The sequence below is a fragment of the Schistocerca cancellata genome, chromosome 9, assembly GCF_023864275.1.
Source record: "Schistocerca cancellata isolate TAMUIC-IGC-003103 chromosome 9, iqSchCanc2.1, whole genome shotgun sequence".
NCBI lineage: Eukaryota > Metazoa > Arthropoda > Insecta > Orthoptera > Acrididae > Schistocerca > Schistocerca cancellata.
The window spans coordinates 146,719,927-146,738,660 of NC_064634.1; positions in this window are offsets into that span (position 1 = coordinate 146,719,927).

Below are 18,734 nucleotides of genomic sequence, written 5' to 3' on the forward strand. Positions count from 1 at the left end.
TAGCAACCGCTTTTCCAGTGCTCCTCCACCTGGAAATGCCCTTTCTTCATGAGAGTTACGAACGGCTTTCAAAATGACTGAAGTTGAGAGCGGTACACTTTTCACGCAACTTACTTTTCCTGCAGCTATCTTGCAGTCATTCTAGCAAAGGAGAAATCCAAGACCAGCGGCAACAATCAAGCTTGACGTTATCGACAGTGACAGTACAGAGACAGGGGTTAGTGGTCATGCTGTCATCATCGGTAAGCTCGCCACTACACTTGCCGAGCGGTTCTAGGCGCTTCAGTCTGGAGCCCCGCGGCCGCTGCGGTCGCAGGTTCGAATCCTGCCTCGGGCATGGATGTGTGTGATGTTCTTAGGCTAGTCAGGTTTAAGTAGTTCTACGTTCTAGGGGACTGACGACCTCAGATGTTAAGTCCCATAGTACTCAGAGCCATTTGACACTACACTTAATAAGAAGATTAGGAGAGTAATTATGCTAGAAAAAGCCGGTAAGAAATTGTTAGCATCCCAGGAAGACAACGAATGGACATCATTTGGGTCTAATATGAGAGACTTTGAGGGATTATGGGCAAAGCTTAAACTCATTGTAAATCGCGCTCTAGAGACGTACGTGACAAGTATGTGGAATAAGGACGGGGAGGACCCTCCGTAGTGTAACAATTAAATTCGGAAAATGCTCCGTTCAAAAGGGAGCGCGCAAATGTTGACAGGCAAAAGTTAGTAGAAATCCCGTACGTCCGTAAAAAGATCAATCCGCGAAGCATACAAGAACTTTCAGCGTCATACTTGAGCCAAAGATCTTGCCGAGAATCCGAGATAATTCTGTCCGTACGTAAAATCATTAGCAGCGTCGACCAGGCTGGGGTAGCAACAGAAGACAGCAGAAGGGGAAGCTGAAGTTTCAAATTCCATGGTTAAGAAATCATGAAGAAGGGGGATCGTATATAGTAATCGTGATTTGACTGTCTCACAGACTCCCGCATTGAGGACTCATTAACAGGCATCCGTGGCGTAGAAAAGCCACTGAAGGATGCGAAAACATAAAAATCGCTGGGTCCGGATGGAAGCTCATTTTGGTTTTACAGAGACTACTGTGCTGTTAAGGCTCTTTATTTCGCTTGCATTTATCGAGAATTACTCGCCCAGCGCAAAGTCCCAATGGCTGTAAAAATGCTCGTGTGACTCCTGTACGTAATGAAGGTAAAAGAGCGGGCCCCCATAGTTACCGAATAATATGCTTAACATGGGTTTGCTGCAGAATTCTGAAATACATTCTGAGTTCCAAAACATTATACAGGGTGACTCAAAAAGAATACCACAACTTTAAAAATGTGTATTTAATGAAAGAAACATAATGTAACCTTCTGTTATACATCATTACAAAGAATATTTAAAAATGTTGTTTTTTTCACTCAAAAACAAGTTCAGAGATGTTCAATATGGCCCCCTCCAGACACTCGAGCAATATCAACCCGATACTCCAACTCGTTCCACACTCTCTGTAGCATATCAGGCGTAACAGTTTGGATAGCTGATGTTATTTCTCGTTTCAAATAATCAATGGTGGCTGGGAGAGGTGGCCGAAACACCATATCCTTAACATACCCCCATAAGAAAAAACCGCAGGGGGTAAGATCAGGGCTTCTTGGAGGCCAGTGATGAAGTGCTCTGTCACGGGCTGCCTGGCGGCCGATCCATCGCCTCGGGTAGTTGACGTTCAGGTAGTTACGGACAGATAACTACCTTTTTCGTAGGACTCTCCATACAGTTGATTGTGGAATTTGCAGCTCTCTGCTAGCTCTGCGAGTCGATTTTCCTGGGCTGCGAACAGATGCTTGCTGGATGCGTGCTACATTTTCATCACTCGTTCTCGGCCGTCCAGAACTTTTCCCTTCGCACAAACACCCATTCTCTGTAAACTGTTTATACCAACGTTTAATACACCACCTATCAGGAGGTTTAACACCATACTTCGTTCGAAATGCACGCTGAACAACCGTCGTCGATTCACTTCTGCCGTACTCAATAACACAAAAAGCTTTCTGTTGAGCGGTCGCCATCTTAGCATCAACTGACGCTGACGCCTAGTCAACAGCGTCTCAAGCGAACAAATGTACAACTGAATGAAACTTTATAGCTCCCTTAATTCGCCGACAGATAGTGCTTAGCTCTGCCTTTGGTCGTTGCAGAGTTTTAAATTCCTAAAGCTGTGGTATTCTTTTTGAATCACCCTGTATTTAAACTCAGAATGTATTTCAGAATTCTGCAGCAAAGCTTCTGGCCACAAATAGGCACAGATTTAGAAAGCATCGTCCGTGCGGAACTCGGCTTTCCCTTTTCTCTCATGATATCCTTAAAGTCAAAGTTGGTGGACAACACTTAGATTCAATATTCCCATATTTCCAGAAAGTCTTTGACACGGTGCCCCCTTTGCTGGCGGTTGATGAAAGTCCGAGCATATACATTTGGTTCCTAGATAAGTGAGTGGCTAGAACCTTTGTAATGCAAGGAACCCAGTATGTTGTTCTCGACGGTGAGTGTTCATCAGAGACGAGAGCATTGTCACGAGTGCTCCATGGAATGTGAGAGGGCCGCTCTTATTTTCTGTATACGTACATGATAAACGGACAGGGTGAGCCACAATTTACGGCTGTTTGCTGGTGACGCGGTGGTGTACGGGAAGGTGTCGTGGTTGTGTGACTGTAGGAGGATACGAGATGACTTAGAATTTTTGGTTAGTGTGATGAAATGCAGTTTTCTCCAAATGTAGGAGAAATTTAAGTTAATACGAATGAATGGGAAAACCAATCCTGTAACCTTCGAATGTAGCGTTATGAGGGTGCTGCTGGAGACAGCCAAATCGACTAATGTGCAAAGCGATTCGATATGAAAAGAGGTACGTGGTACCTTATGCCATGCACCCTACGGTGGCTTGCGGAGTATGTACGTAGATGTAGATTTAGTACCTGAGCTGGAGCTATTGGTTTGCTCCACCACAGAATTATTCAGGCCATTGTTGGCAGTCTCCCGCGAACGGTGTTACTCCCATTAACTCTTAAGCAACAAATTATTCATCTGGCATAACAGTGAAATACATATCAGTCTGTAGTCTTTGCTCAATTTCTTACGTATTTCTAAGTTGACGATGAGTTATAAGTGGTAAATACCCATACAAAAAAAGAACAAAATCAGCGCAGAGAAAGTTTGAAAAAATCCCCAGGAAATTAGCAGTGTCAGCTCCTGTTAGTAAACATATGCTCTCAGGAGAAAAATATTTCACAAAGGGCTGTGGTTCACAGCCAGTTTTAGTCCATGCAGATAAATTCCCGTTTGAAGCTTTTTCACTGAAATTCAATTTGACGACTTTCATGAAATGTTCAAGCTCAGACGTGCATATACACTAACTGCTGTATTGTACTTGACGTTTCAAACATACATCCACTTGACACCTTGTAGCCCAGACTACCGTCAGTTACTGTAGTAGTGATTGAAACGATAACAACTGTGACTACATCATCCGCACCACACTCTCCTCTAATTTCTGAATCGTCTGCATGCTCTTCTGTAACATCTTCCCACAGTTCATTACACGATCTGCCAGATCATCATCTGCCATTGATCTGTGCGACCTTCTTGAAATAATTCTTATAGAAACGAAACAAATATAGACCAACGTAAATATTATACCTCTAACTGTAAAAACTAACCAAAAATGAGTGAATAATATGCTTATTACACTCTATTGGGTACATACATTGTTTTCGTGATGTAGCATATTTTCAATAATAATCCTACATTTACATTATCAGCGGAAATAATTTGTATTATTTAACGTTTTCGAGATTATTTGTGAAAAAACACTATAAGTAATATTTCACAGCACGTAATCAGTAAAATTAAGTGTAAGTACGAGGGCACGCTGAAAAGTAATGCAACCCATTATTTTATGCGAAAACTCTGCAAGCTGTTTTCAGATAAAACAAACATTATTATCATTCTACATCTTTATTATTCGTGTGTACAAATTTATTTCTCAACACCGTCACCTTGGCGACGAATACACTTTTCCCAACGACAGACCAGTTTGTTGATACCGTCACTATAGAATGTTTAACTTTGTTAACAAAGCCACAACCTCTGCCTGTACAGCTTCAGTATTATCGGAGTGAAGTACTCGCATGTGTTCCTTAAGTTTTCGACACGGCGGAAAATCAGATGCGGCGTTCCCCACCGTAGTGTTGTAGGTCCTTTGCTGCTCCTTATCTATCTAAATGATTTCGGAGACAATTTGAGCAGCCGTCTTTGGTTGTTTGCAGATGACGCTGTCGTTTATCGACTAATAAAGTCATCAGAAGATCAAAACAAACTGCAAAACGATTTAGAAAAGATAGCTGAATGCTGCGAAAAGCGGCAGTTGACCCTATATAACGAAAAGTGTGAGGCCATCCACATGAGTGCTAAAAGGAACTCGTTAAACTTCGGTTACACGATAAATCAGTTTAATTTAAAAGCCGAAATTTGAAATAAATATCTAGATATTACAATTACGAACAACTGAAACTGGAAGGAACACACAGAAAATGTTGTGGGGAAGCCTAACCAAAGACTGCGTTTTATTGGCAGGGCACTTAGAAAATGTAACAGACCTACTAAGGAGACTGCCTACACTACGCTTTTCCGTCCTCTTTTAGAATACTGCTGCGTGGTGTGGGATCCTTACCGGGATAGGACTGACGGAGTACATCGAAAAAGTTCAAAGAAAGGCAGCACGTTTTGTATTATCGCGAAATATGGGAGAGAGTGTCACAGAAATGATACAGGATTTGGGATGGACATCATTAAAAGAAAGGCGTTTTTCGTTACGACGGAATCTTCTCACGAAATTCCAATCACAAACTTTCTCCTTCGAATGCGAAAATATATTGTTGACACCTGTCTACATAGGGAGGAACGATCACCACGATAAAATAAGGGAAATCAGAGCTCGTACGGAAAGATATAGGTGTTCACTCTTTCCGCGTGCTATACGAGATTTGAATAATAGATAATTGTGAAAGTAGTTCGATGAACCCTCTGCCAGGCACTTAAATGTGATATGCAGAGTATCCATGTAGATATAGATGTAGAACTTGGAACTTTACAGAGGATGATCGATGTCAGTAAACACAAGGCATCGCCGGCCGCTGTGACCGAGTGGTTCCAAGCGCTTCAGTCTGGAACCGCCCGACCACTACGTCGCAGGTTCGATTCCTGCTTCGGGCTTGGATGTGTGCGACGTCCTTAGGTTAGTTAGGTTTAAGTAGTTCTAAGTGTATGGCACTGATGACCTCAGATGTTAAGTCCCATAGTGCTTAGAGCCATTTCAACCATTGTTTTGAACGTCCTGGTTGTCAAAAATCTAGCTATGAAGGGTGATGTAGCATCGCAGGGCAGCGGCCTCACCGAACACAGACGGTAACGGCTAAACAGACAGCGTGAACACAGCAGGCACCGATATTCTGCAACGGAAATCAGGAAAACGTGAATTCTCCAAGCTTATCGCCAATTTTCGATGGGCTACCAATTACCAGCAAGCCGTGTAATCCACGAATAGTCCGCCATACATCCCTTCCCATCTTCCCTAACGCTGTAAAGTGGTGTTTCAGGACCAGTGTGAGTTAAGAAATGTTTTTCGGTGGTCTTATCCCAGTGTCAGACAATGCACTATACCGACGCACTCAGTCCCCTGCTACGGAAGTCTGTAAATGTATGCAGTGAGGAAGGCGGTAGAAAATTTTGTTTTCAGGATTTCCCACTACGATCTCATCAGCAAAACAATGAAGTTGTAAAATATAAATACTTAAAAATATCATTTACAGCTTTAAGCCAATTTTATGGCCGGGTCGCAGGTAATACGGGTGTATTATCTTAATAAAACTCTTGTTTACATCATACAAGATACAGTTTGTAGACGCAACTGCCTACAGGCATGAAGTACACTATTAGTGACTACAGGCTAAATTATCAGTCTTACGGCAGCGTGAAGTGTGCAGCCCTTGGTCTTAGTGCTTTATCTTGAGCACGGGAGTGGGACAGTGGAGCTTTCTATGGTAGAAAACGCCGAGCCACAGAAGATGATGAGGTACGACGCTAAATAATCGCAGTTCACCGCCCTTGGTAACCAGCTGGCATAATGATTTACTAGTATATGGATCCTGTGCTGAGTAGCATGAAAGGAGCCAGTGAGCCTGCTATCTACCTACACAATTGTACCTACTACTGACGCAATTCTCGTTGGCACGCGGGGAGGTGCTTGATGGGAGCGATTGTAAAGGTATCCGCCATTCGCGGTAGTTCCCACATGCCACGGCGCCGAGTATCTGCCACAACTACGCGAATAGCACAGGAAGGTGTCATGATGACGTTTGCGACTACGTCCTAGATCGATTGTTCTTCGACTTACAAAACATCCGGCGGCAATAAAAGACGGAGTGCTTAGAGAGACAGAGAAAGAGATAGCGTCGTGCACACATCTAGTCTCCTGGGACAGACGGTGGAGGCCGACACATGCCCTGCCCTCAGGAAACACAGCGTTTATCACCGCGCATGCGCAGACGTATCCATTATGGGCACAAAGCGCTATGTTGCTTGTCGGGGCTGCTACAGGCCATGTACCCTGTTGTGTTCCGAACGTTCCGCTGCTCTCTGCGACGCCTCTGACGGAAAAGGAGGGAAGTTGCGACATCCTCATTGTAACATACAATTAAACAGACCGCACAGTAGTAATCGGTTATAGTTTTCCCACTGCACGTTCGACATGGAACGAAGGAAATGTTCCCGATATGCCAGGGAGTCACTCCCTAATATTAGTCACATTTCGTTTTACTTATTTTTCTTTGGGTTATACAACAACGTAAGTCAAAGATCAACTTGATCGGCAGAACGGGTCTGATCATAAAGCATAAAAAATATACACTACTGGCCATTAAAGTTCCTCCACCACGAAGATGATGTGCTACAGACGCGAAATTTAACCGACAGGAAGAAGATGCTGTGATATACAAATCATTAGGTTTTCAGAGAATTCACACAAGTCTGGCACCGGTGGCGACACCTACAACGTGCTGGCATGAGGAAGGTTTCCAACCGATCTCTCATACCCAAACAGCAGTTGATCAGCGTTGCCTGGTGAAACGTTGTTATGATGCCTCGTGTAAGGAGGAGAAATGCGTACCATCCCGTTTCCGACTTTGATAAAGGTCGGATAGTAGCCTATCGCAATTGCGGTTTATCGTATCGCGACATTGCTGCTCGCGTTGGTCGAGATCCAATGACTGTTAGCAGAATATGGAATCGGTGGGTTCAGGAGGGTAATACGGAACGCCGTGCTGGATCCCAACAGCCTCGTATCACTAGCAGTCGAGATGACAAGCACCTTATCCGCATGGCTGTGACGGCTCGTGCAGCCAGGTCTCGATCCCTGAGTCAACAGATGGGGACGTTTGCAAGACAACAAACATCTGCACGAACAGTTAGACGACGTTTTCAGCAGCATGAACTATCAGCTCGGAGACCATGGCTGCAGTTACCCTTGACGCTGTATCAAAGACAGGAGCGCCTGCGATGGTGCACTCAACGACGAACCTGGGTGCACGAATGGGAAACGTCATTTTTCATTTGAATCCAGGTTATATTTACAGCATCATGATGGTCGTATCCATGTTTGGCGACATCGCGGTGAACGCACATTGGAAGCGTGTATTCGTCATCGCCCTACTGGCGAATCACCCGGCGTGATGGTATGGGGTGCCATTTGTTACACGTCTCGGTCAACTCTTGTTCGCACTGACGGTACTTTGAACAGCGGACGTTGCATTTCAGATGTGTTCTGACTCGTGGCTCTACCCTTTATTCGATCCCTGCGAAACCCTCCATTTCAGCAGGATAATGCACGACCGCATGTTGCAGGTCCTGTTCGGGCCTTTCTGGATACAGAAAATGTTCGACTGCTGCCCTAGCCAGCACATTCTCCAGATCTCTCACCCACTGAAAACGTCTGGTCAATGGTGACCGAGCACCTGGCTCGTCACAATACGCCAGTCACTACTCTTGATGAAATGTGGTATCGTGTTGAAGCTTCATGGGCAACTATACCTGTACACGCCATCCAAGCTCCGTTTGACTCAATTCCCAGGCGTATCAAGGCCGTTATTACGGCCAGAGGTGGTTGTTCTGGGTACTGATTTCTCAGGATCTATGCTCCCAAATTGCATGAAAATGTTAGTTCTAGTATAATAGTTTTGTCCAATGAATACCCGTTTATCATCTGCATTTCTTCTTGGTGTATCCATTTTAATGGCCAGTAGTGTATAATTAAATAGATCGCATAGTTGTAATCGATTATAGTTTTCCCATTGCACGTCCGACATAGAACGATGGAAATGTTCTGGCATCGAGTCACTCCCTAATATTAGTCAAATTTTGTTTTTCTAATTTTTCTTTGGGTTATACAAGAACGTAAGTCAACGATCAACTTGATCAACAGAACGTGTCTGATTATAAAGTATAAAGAAATATACTATTGCATTATAAAATTTCAGTCTTGAACGGTTTTTTTACGAAGGGGAAATGCCCCAAGAACGGTTGTTTTTACCGGTTCAAATGGCTCTGAGCACTATGGGATTTAACATCTATGGTCATCAGTCCCCTAGAACTTAGAACTACTTAAACCTAACTAACCTAAGGACATCACACATCCATGCCCGAGGCAGGATTCGAACCTGCGGCCGTAGCAGTCGCGCGGTTCCGGACTGAGTGCCTAGAACCGCTAGACCACCGCGGCCGGCTGTTTTTACCGGAAACCTGGTCCTTCAGTTACCATAAATGTTAGATGATCAAACTTAAAAGTTTGAGTATACAGGATGCGGTAGACGATTATCCGACATGATCCTCACGAGGTGGCCTCTCTGTAACGTACACTAAGAGTTGGAGTCTCTGGGGCCCCAAGGTTTAAAAAGATTTAAGGCGCAAATCATTTGAAATTTTAACTAAAGGAATATAAAATTTATTTAAGTGTTGTTTAAATACTTCTTGTTGATTATATTGCAATAAAAAGCCTGCAGCATTGTACCTTTCAGGAAAAAGGAACACGTACTTCTGTGCAGGTTTTAAATAGTATACGTAAACTAAATACTAGAGATCTGATTTTTTCATTCTGGAAAATTGTAACATCTGTGTAGAAAGTAAATTCTCAAATAAAAAATTCTAGGCACATAAGAACTACCGTCGATAAACACGATGAGAAAACCAGCATATTTGACTTTCTGTGCAGGGATCCATATTTTTCTTACCAATAACCAGAACACGTTTCATTTCCGGTAACACACTAAATATTTCCTTGGTGAAACAGTAAGATCGCGGATGCAGTTGTCCTGGAGTTCTTCTTCTGAACAATCCTCCGCTAGCAGAACTCTGGTCACTGGCTATTGTAAAAACACCGACTTTTTCGTGTATTTCTTGATGTTTATCACTGACATCTTCCTCCATCCACGACTAACTATTTTATATGGATATGGTGTTTGCTCTTTCTCACATGTCCGAAAGAACAGACACCATATCCATATAAGTATATAGTTCTGGCAACACCGGCCATGACCTCCTTCTCCTGTGCGGATGCACACATATTCCCCGAACTTTTACGAGACTTGGTAAGAATGTCTTCTACGAGTAATGAGTGTGTTGGGGTGGGACACTACGAACGTAGTGTGAGGACATACAAGGTGAGAATGTTGGTCTCGCGGGAGGTGTGCGCTAGATAGTCCCTGCAGTCGCGCTATCGTCTGTTCCTCGGAGGCTCAGATGGATAGAACGTCTGCCAAGTAAGCAGGAGATCCCGGGTTCGAGTCCCGCTCAGGGCACAAATTTTCACCTGTCCCCGTTGATAGATATCAACGCCCGTTAGCAGCTAAAGGTATCAATATCATTCTAACTAACAATTCTATCAAACAGGATCGTTAAAACTGACATGTACCTACGATTACAATGTGTTCAATATCAAAGAGAACAGGTACCTACTTCAGGAGGCGCCATCTAGGAGGCCCCAGCTCGTGTCAATAACATCTCGACCAAGAAACAAAGAAGCCAACAATGTAACTAATAGCAAAACATTGTAAGGGTTGGCGATTTAACGAGGGTAGTGGGGCTATAGAAACATTCTGCCAGAACAGTTCCTGCCGAGCGACTTTGAAAATTTCCGCGCAGTCTGAGACATCACAGCTCGTGAGTTAGCGGTTAAGAGGCATGGAAACCAATAACTATGAAACTGTCATACTGCTTGAAAATGAAAATGGGAGAGTTCTAGGAAATATTGTGACGGCGATGAAGCGCGGGTTAACATTAATTCTGAAATTTAAAGTTAGTCGACAAAAAATGGCATCTCGCAACAAAGAAGTTTAGAAAGTAAAGGTGTTTTCTATTTAAAGAAAGTGATAGAAATTGTGTTTAAGAATCGGAAGGGGTTCATAACGCTGTATAATTTGGAGGAAAGGCAAAGAATAATTGTATGTCATCACCATGAAGAACAGAAGGGCACGTCTTACCGAGATCCTCCATAGAAAGCTCTTATGCTTTATGGTTTCATACTGGTAAATTTCGTAATCTTGAATGAGGAATATTGTCCGATCTCCCTTATAGGGGAGAGATAGAGAATATCGCTATTAGTCTGCGTTCTGTATGGTCGGGTTACTAAAGGAAGTTTGCCACTGCTTACTGCTCAGGGATTGTAGATATCTGCAAAATTTGTTGCGCTAATGGCTAAGACCACAGATAGTGGTTTTTAATGGGTTAGAATCCGTGCTCAACAGCGGATGAAATATTTTGAGAAGGGTAGCGATTGTACTGAAAATGGAGAAACATTCCTGAAATTGTGAATATGTGTATTTCAGTTCGCTTTCTTGTGATGAAAGGTCTCTGTTGGATTCCTTTCATGTTTAATTTCTTAAATCTGTTGCCATTTATGGAATAAATTCCTCTTCTAAATGTACTGTGGCGTTTCTGACTATCTGGGAGGAGACTGAGCAGTGGAACGTGTTACTTTTACACATAAACAAGAACGATCTGTCACACTACTACACTTTAAAGCACAGTTTATATGTAATTCTTATATGTAATTCATGTCACACAGTCTCATACGGAACCTACATCCGCTTTCTTTTATATACTGTATATGATAAGATACTGTCATCCCCCTTCCCTTTTGTGTGAGAGGATGAATGAGCATATGTATTTCTAGTTGCATGCTTGAGGGTAGCAGACAAGGCTGTCTGCTAGAGAACAGTAGGACCAACGTCGGAACAGGTAGCTACGCTTCCTAAAAGCAAAGAGGTTTCTATTCTTAGTATGGTCCTGTCCGTCCGTTGTCATGTTGGTATAGGAATCTGCCCCTCTGGCCACTTCCGTTGGTCTTTGTGAGCCACCCCTCAGGAAGCACGCTCGGAAGTAGGGCAGTTGCTGTGTGGGCGTGGCGAGCGTCTGAAGTGGTAAGATCTCCGGCTAAGCGCGTGTCTGTTAAGTCCGTAGGACAATGGATTTCTTAAGTTCAGCCTAACTGAAAATTTAATCACCTTGATTTCAGGTTTAGCTCTAAAATATCTAATGCTATCTTAAAGTGCAGCGGAGTGTAATTCTCGTGTTAAAATCAGATTATTTTGCGGTAGTTGCTTTGTTACTACTTTGTGAGTAAAGTGGAACCACGTGTTGATCAGTAACTCTAACTAAGTTCATCAATCTTAAATCCAAATGTGCGTGAGATTATAACGTCTCGCCTTGAGAATATTTTTTTTTAATATAGCAACTTTTCTTTATGCTTTTCTTTATGTTCAACCCACGTGGGGTGTACTTTGCGAGACCAGTACCACGTGCTTATATAACTGTTTGACCCATCAGGTTAATAGTAAGACGTTAGTAACCAGTTCAAGGTTTTTCTTTTGTCAATTGCTTTTCGATCTAATTTATTTTAATTATCAAAATTATTGTGGAGTTGTACGCTTTCTGTAAACCAAGTTGACCACGTGAAGCATGTGGTGTGATCATCAAAGTAGCCCTCAGCTATTCTTTTTGCGAAGATTTCACAAAGAGTTAATATGAATTTAGTATACCAGTGTGTGGTAATTACATGACGGACAGGATTGTGGTATGAACGTAATTTCTTTGGGTAAAAAACTGAATCAGTTGGTTGTGGTTAATTTCTTCTTGTTTATGTTTCAATGTTCTTCGTGTGTTATTTTATGAATGCAGTGTTGTGTGCAGTCTCCCAATCTTGGCTCCATATTTTATGTGTTCCGTAAAATTACAATCTCACATTTTTTTTCAATCGTAAATAAGGCACCAGCTCAGTTATAACTCACGTATAATATGCTGAAATTTCAATGAACAATCTTAAAATAAATTTCCAAATATAAACTGATTTCTTTCCTTTTATTTAAATTCTCCTTTTTATATATATATATTACCGGTATTGTCTGCTTGGTAAACCTAGACTAAATATCTGATGAAACAGTTGCCCAGTAATCCACGGTTAATCTCCCCAGACAGATCACGGCTTTTAACCCACTTTCATTGTGAATTAGCACCGATTTCAGCATACCAAAATTAAAGTAACAATATTACATTCCAGCATAGCAAATTAAAGTTACAACATTACACATGGCGACCCTGTTCTGTGATTCCGCTAGACTCTGGAATCTCTGAAATGTTAGATTGCGAGCGTGTTATAATCTTAATTTTTTTCCCCTACAGCGCTCAAACAACTTCTGCGTTGTTTCCGAGCAGACTTTCGAAAGATTCACGGCGTTGTTGATCGGCGTTGCGTTGTTTGTCTTGTTGTGTTTTTTTTATATTTGTGTGTTTTATATGTCTGTGTGTTTTTTTTATTCTCGCTTGTAAATTCCACTGTTTCGATCTAAGATAAAAATTTGTTTTGCGTGTGAAAAAGTGCGTACTAGGTTGGGTATCTTTCGTGTGACTGTTGTAATTTTTGGGGGACACATTTATTGTGATTAGTGTGTTGCGTACTGAGTATAAATTGCACTAATGCAAACACGTAACCAAGCTAAAAGTAAGCGGTCCAACAACTTAAGCAACATGGACCAAGGGGATAATTTGATTTCCAATATTAACGCGTCGGGCGGTTCCGAAAATGCAATGGGGAATACTTCAGACGAAATGCAAAACAGCACGAACGGGCTCACATCAGAGCCAGAAATTAATTTGCCTCTAACTAACCAAATTGATGTAGCAGAACTCATGAAAGCCTTATTGCAACAAAATAAAGAAAACGCAGAGAAATCCGAGAAATCGATCCGCGAGCTAGGCGAACAAATGACGCAGAAATCAGAAAAATCGTTCCGAGAACAAAAAGAATCATCCGAGAAATCGATCCGCGAGCTAGGCGAACAAATGACGCAGAAATCTGAAAAATCGATCCGAGAGCTAGGCGAACAAATAGACGAAAAACTAATCCAGCAGACAAATAAAGTCGACAAGTCGATGCAAAGAGTGTCCGATGATATCTCACAAAGAATAAACAATCTGGCAAGTGAGATAAAAAGTGATATTATGAAAGAATTAGGCCGTACATTTGAACAAATCGATGATCGTCTGCAAGCTTTAGAACAGAGCAAGCGGAGGGGCGATACCGAATCTAAAGAAAGCGAAGAACGGCTACTTAGGAATTTCCAAGAGCTGAGGGAAGAATGCAAAAGGGAACACCAGCAGGTAATCTCGAGGCTCCAAGAGGCGGAAACGCGTTGTCCCACGTCCGTTAGCAACACAATAGCGGACAACAGTTTAGCGATCCATGCGTTGGAACAGCAAATAGAACAGTTGAAGCAGACTGGGGCGGAGGACAAGAGACAAATTGATGATAAGATTGCGGCATTAGCGGACACTGTAGGCACGATGAAGCTGACGGAAAGCGAGAACAATACTACACCGGTAGCGGCCGCAGAGACCGAAGAAGTGCGTTCGCTTCTGAGATTTCAGAAGGGACAGTTCGAAGTGAACAGGCAAAACAGAGCTGTAACAGGCGAATTACAAGAACGCGTGGCGCATCTGGAAAACCGCATGGCGTGTGATTCCGAACTCGTCAATAGCATTAAAAATAGCCGTACGAACAGTGCAGAGAGGGACTCCGGCCACGAGGGAGATTTTGACGACAGGGAAGAATGTAATTTGAGGGGCAGACATGAGAATAATAGAAACATTCAAGGGCCTCGCCAGGAGGAAATGCGGGGATTTGATTTCAAACATTTCCTTACGGTGAGAAAGTTTGAGATATTCCGAAATTCGCAAAAAGGAATACATCCACGAGCATGGCTCGAGCAATTTGAGTTCTGTCTTCCTCCCGACTGGGCAAGTTCACATAAGATAGAATATATGTGTGGCTATTTGGAAGGCGAACCGGCGATTCGCATGAGGTCGGCAGCGCGTCACTGCAACTCCACTCGGGAGTTTCGACAAGCCTTTCTGTCCGCCTATTGGTCGGAAGCGGCACAAGACAGGGTCAAACATGGCATAATTATGCTGCCAAATTTGAACCAGTCTGGTTTCGGCAGCCCTGCACGCCTATTCGACCACATGCTGCAGGCAAATCAATTCCTATACGACCCATACGGGCCTGCGGAACTAATTAGGATATGCATCAGCAAATTGCCGATGCACTTGCGGCACGTCATTCTTGCGGGACGATGCAAAGAGGACGTGGAAACGTTCAAGACGCTTCTCCAAGAGTTGGAATACAATACAGGAGAATGCCCGCCTAATCAGGCACAAAGTTATTACGGGGCACAGCAGCGTGACCGCAGTCGTGGCCATATTACTAATCAACGGCGTGACTGGTCGTCGCGACGCGAACGGAACAATAATCGGGACAGGCCGTATAGAAACTGGGGTGACAGTCGCGAACACAGGTGGAACAACAGAAATGATCGAGGACGTGGACAGAATCGTGAACGGAACAGTTACGGCAACCAGAATCGATATCACGGTGAACACGGTGGGAATAGGACTGTAGGCGGAGCACCTCATGATGTTGAAATTCGGCCGGCTAACCCTAGACATAATCCAGCAAATGGAAATGAACAAAACCGGCAATGACAAACGATCAGCGCAGAAGGCGCCCAATCGGAACAAATGAGCGAGATGGCAAAGGACTGCATACGGTATATAGAGAGGGAAGATATTAGAGAGGATTTGTTGCAAGAAACTACGAGTGCTAAAATTTCTGGCATAAATCCAGTCGTGACAGTTGCAGTAAACGAAATATGTTTTAAGTGTGTCATTGACACTGGAAGCCCTTTCTCGATAGTGAGCGAGGCAGCATTTCAAAAATGCGAAGGGACTGGGACTTGGCCCGTTTTTCAAGTGCGAGGAATAAAGGTGAAGGGCGCAATCTACGGTAAGAGCATAGAAATCCGAAGGCAGACTCGGCTTAATTTTACCTGCCAGGGAAGAGAGTTTGAGTACAATTTCTTTGTGCTCCCAATGCTGAATGTGGCAATGATTTTAGGAAATGACTTCATGAATGCCCACCATGCAGTAATTGACATGGGTGGAGGAGTAATGACAGTTCATGTTGGGGATCAGCCAATTAATTTAGTATTTGATGAATGCATATTACGTGCTGAATCAGAAATTAGTTGCCTAAAATTTCAAACTCAAACCGAATCGCAACCCAGACTGGAGCTACTCGTGAACTACGTAAGTGAGTCGTGCTCTACGTCTGGTGAGCAGGGAAAAGATGTTGCTTTTGCTGATGCACTGAAAAAGAGCATCGCGGGTGTCAGAACCACGGACAGGGAAAAGGAGAAATTGTATTGCCTACTTAGGAATCATGAACGGGTATTTTCTGAGACTCCCGGGGCGATTAAGGGTTTTACTTACCAATTCAGGGTACGTGAACATCAGAAGTTTTCTGTTAGACCATACCCTATTCCCGTGGCATATAAAGCCCAGGTGGAGAAGGAAATAAACAAGATGTTAGAACAAGGAATAATTGAGCGGGCAGTAAGCTCGTACAACTCACCCTTGCTTGTCGTGCCAAAACGCGACAACTCGGTTCGTTTGGTGCTAGACTCGAGACGGATAAACACAATTATTATGTCGGAAACGGACAGGCGTGAGAGCCTTGAGGAACTCTTACAACGTTTCCACGGGGTAAAGGTACTATCATCTGTCGACCTCCGTTCGAGTTTTTGGCAAATCGTGCTACACCCATCTTGCAGATTATATACTGCGTTCCTGTGTTACGGAAATTGTTTCCAATTCAGGCGCCTCCCGTTCGGACTAAATGTCTCATCAGCTGCTTTTATAAGGGGATTAAATAGCATTTTACCTGATGATTTGAAACAGCGAGTGACAATTTACGTGGATGACATATTAATTGCGGAAAAGTCGTGGGAGGACCATAATGACGTTCTGAACAGACTACTGGATGTTTTTGAGAAGGCAGGTGTAACAGTCAACTTAGATAAGTCACAGTTCGGACGAGAGAACATAAAATTCTTAGGCCATATTGTCTCAGCAAATGGAATACAACCTGACCCGGAGAAAATTGCGGCGATAGCGGAGTGTGCAATGCCGACAAATAAAAAACAGTTGCGCGCATTCTTAGGCCTGTGTAACTTTTATAAGCGATTTATAAATTTTAGTGTACTTGGTACACCCCGTCTATGTGGACTAACAGGGAAGAACGCTTTGTGGGTCTGGGATCAAGAGGCACAGGATGAATTTTATAAATTGAAAAAGGCATTGGTAGAGGCTCCCATCCTCGTGCATCCCGACCTGACACAAGAATTCTGTTTAATGACGGACAGTTCCTTGTCAGGATTAGGTGCGGTACTGTTTCAAACGGAAGGAAATGATGATATTACAACTTGGAAAACAATCTCGTTTGGGAGCAGGGTGCTCTCTCGATGTGAAAAAAATTATTCTGTGACGGAACTCGAAGCACTCGCGATAGTTTGGGCATTCTCAAAATTTAGGTATTTTTTTATTTGGGAGGACCACCAAGGTGTACACTGACCATCGTGCACTCCAATTTCTTATGAGCACAAAAATCACGCATGGGAGACTAGGACGCTGGGCACTATACCTACAGGAATATAACTTCACTGTAGAATACATTCCTGGACAAAAAAATGTAATTGCTGACGCTCTATCGCGCATTCCTATAGGTTTGCTACACACAGAAGAAAGGGAACTGGGTGAAAATAATTTTAGCATCCTATACTTACAGAATGTAGCGTTCGAGAATTTTGTTACCACCTCTTTAGGGAGTATAGCGGACGAACAGGATAAGGACGCTGTATTGAAAGATATAAAGACGAAGTGGGAGGACAAGGAGAATGTAGGAATACGCCAGTACTACTTAGTGCGCAATAGAATATTATTCAAGAAACGAGCCCCGGACGACTCCAGATGGGTGTTGGTGATTCCGGAGGAACTCGTAAACAAAATTATATGGTACATACACTTGAGTTATGGTCACTTCGGAGCACAGAAATGTTGTGAAAAACTGAAAGAGACATGCTATTTTAATAACATGCTACGGCGTATTCGTGGTGTACTTAGAGTGTGCGGACCTTGTCAGCGAGCAAAGGCGGCCACAGTGACTTATGCTGCATCATTGCACCCGATAATACCAAGCAAACTTTGTGACCTCGCGGCAGTGGATCTATTTGGGCCACTAATACGATCTAAAGCAGGTTTTGCATATGTTTTCGTAGCGGTGGAGCTAACCTCCAAGTTTGTGTGTCTGACTCCGTTGAAGCGAGCCACAGGAAGGGCAGTGGCAACTGCATTTGCAAAGCAGTTTCTGCATGAAGTTGGGAGCGTGAAAAGGGTTATCTCGGATAATGGACCACAATTTAGATCACAATACTGGCAGCGGATGCTTCGAAGAAGAAGAATTAAACCTATATATATATCTCTCTTTCACCCCAGCTCGAACCCCAGTGAGCGTATTATGCGTGAATTAGGAAAATTATGTAGGTTATACTGCAGTCGTGATCACCGATCGTGGGACATACACCTAAAAGGATTTCAGAACATAATTAATGAGTTGCCTAATACGTCAACAAAGCTTCCGCCAATCACTGTGCTAAAAAACAAGGAGCCCCCAAGCAAATTCAAAGAGGTGGTGCCTTGGCCACTAGAGCCGAGACTACGCCGGAACGCAATTGTTGACTTAGCTTTACGCAACATCAAGCGTGCAGCAAAAGCCAGAGTCAAGGCGTATAAGAAACAAGTGAGAAAAACAGTGTTTCATGTAGGACAAAAAGTTCTTATCAGATCACACAAGCTGTCTAACAAACGGTCAGGTGTCTGCAAGAAATTTTTTAATCTCTTTAACGGCCCGTATCGGATAAGGAAGATTCCCCATAAAAACGCCATAGAAGTGGAAACTCTTCGATCGAAGAAATCAAAAGGACTACACCATGTGTCAAATGTAAAACCATACATTGAGTAGAAAGAGCAGTGAGGAGTAGAGAGGACGGTGAAGAGAGACAATTGATGTTTAAATTTATAACATGCATTTTGAATAATATGTTGGTAAAAATAGTGATAAAGATGTTTCTATGTGATGGATTGAAGTGATGTTTTAAATTTTTTTTGTGCAATTAGGATTTAGTTTGATTCAAACGTGAAGATAAAAGGTTTCTTTGTGAACGAGTAAAATGCTGTTTATGTTCTTT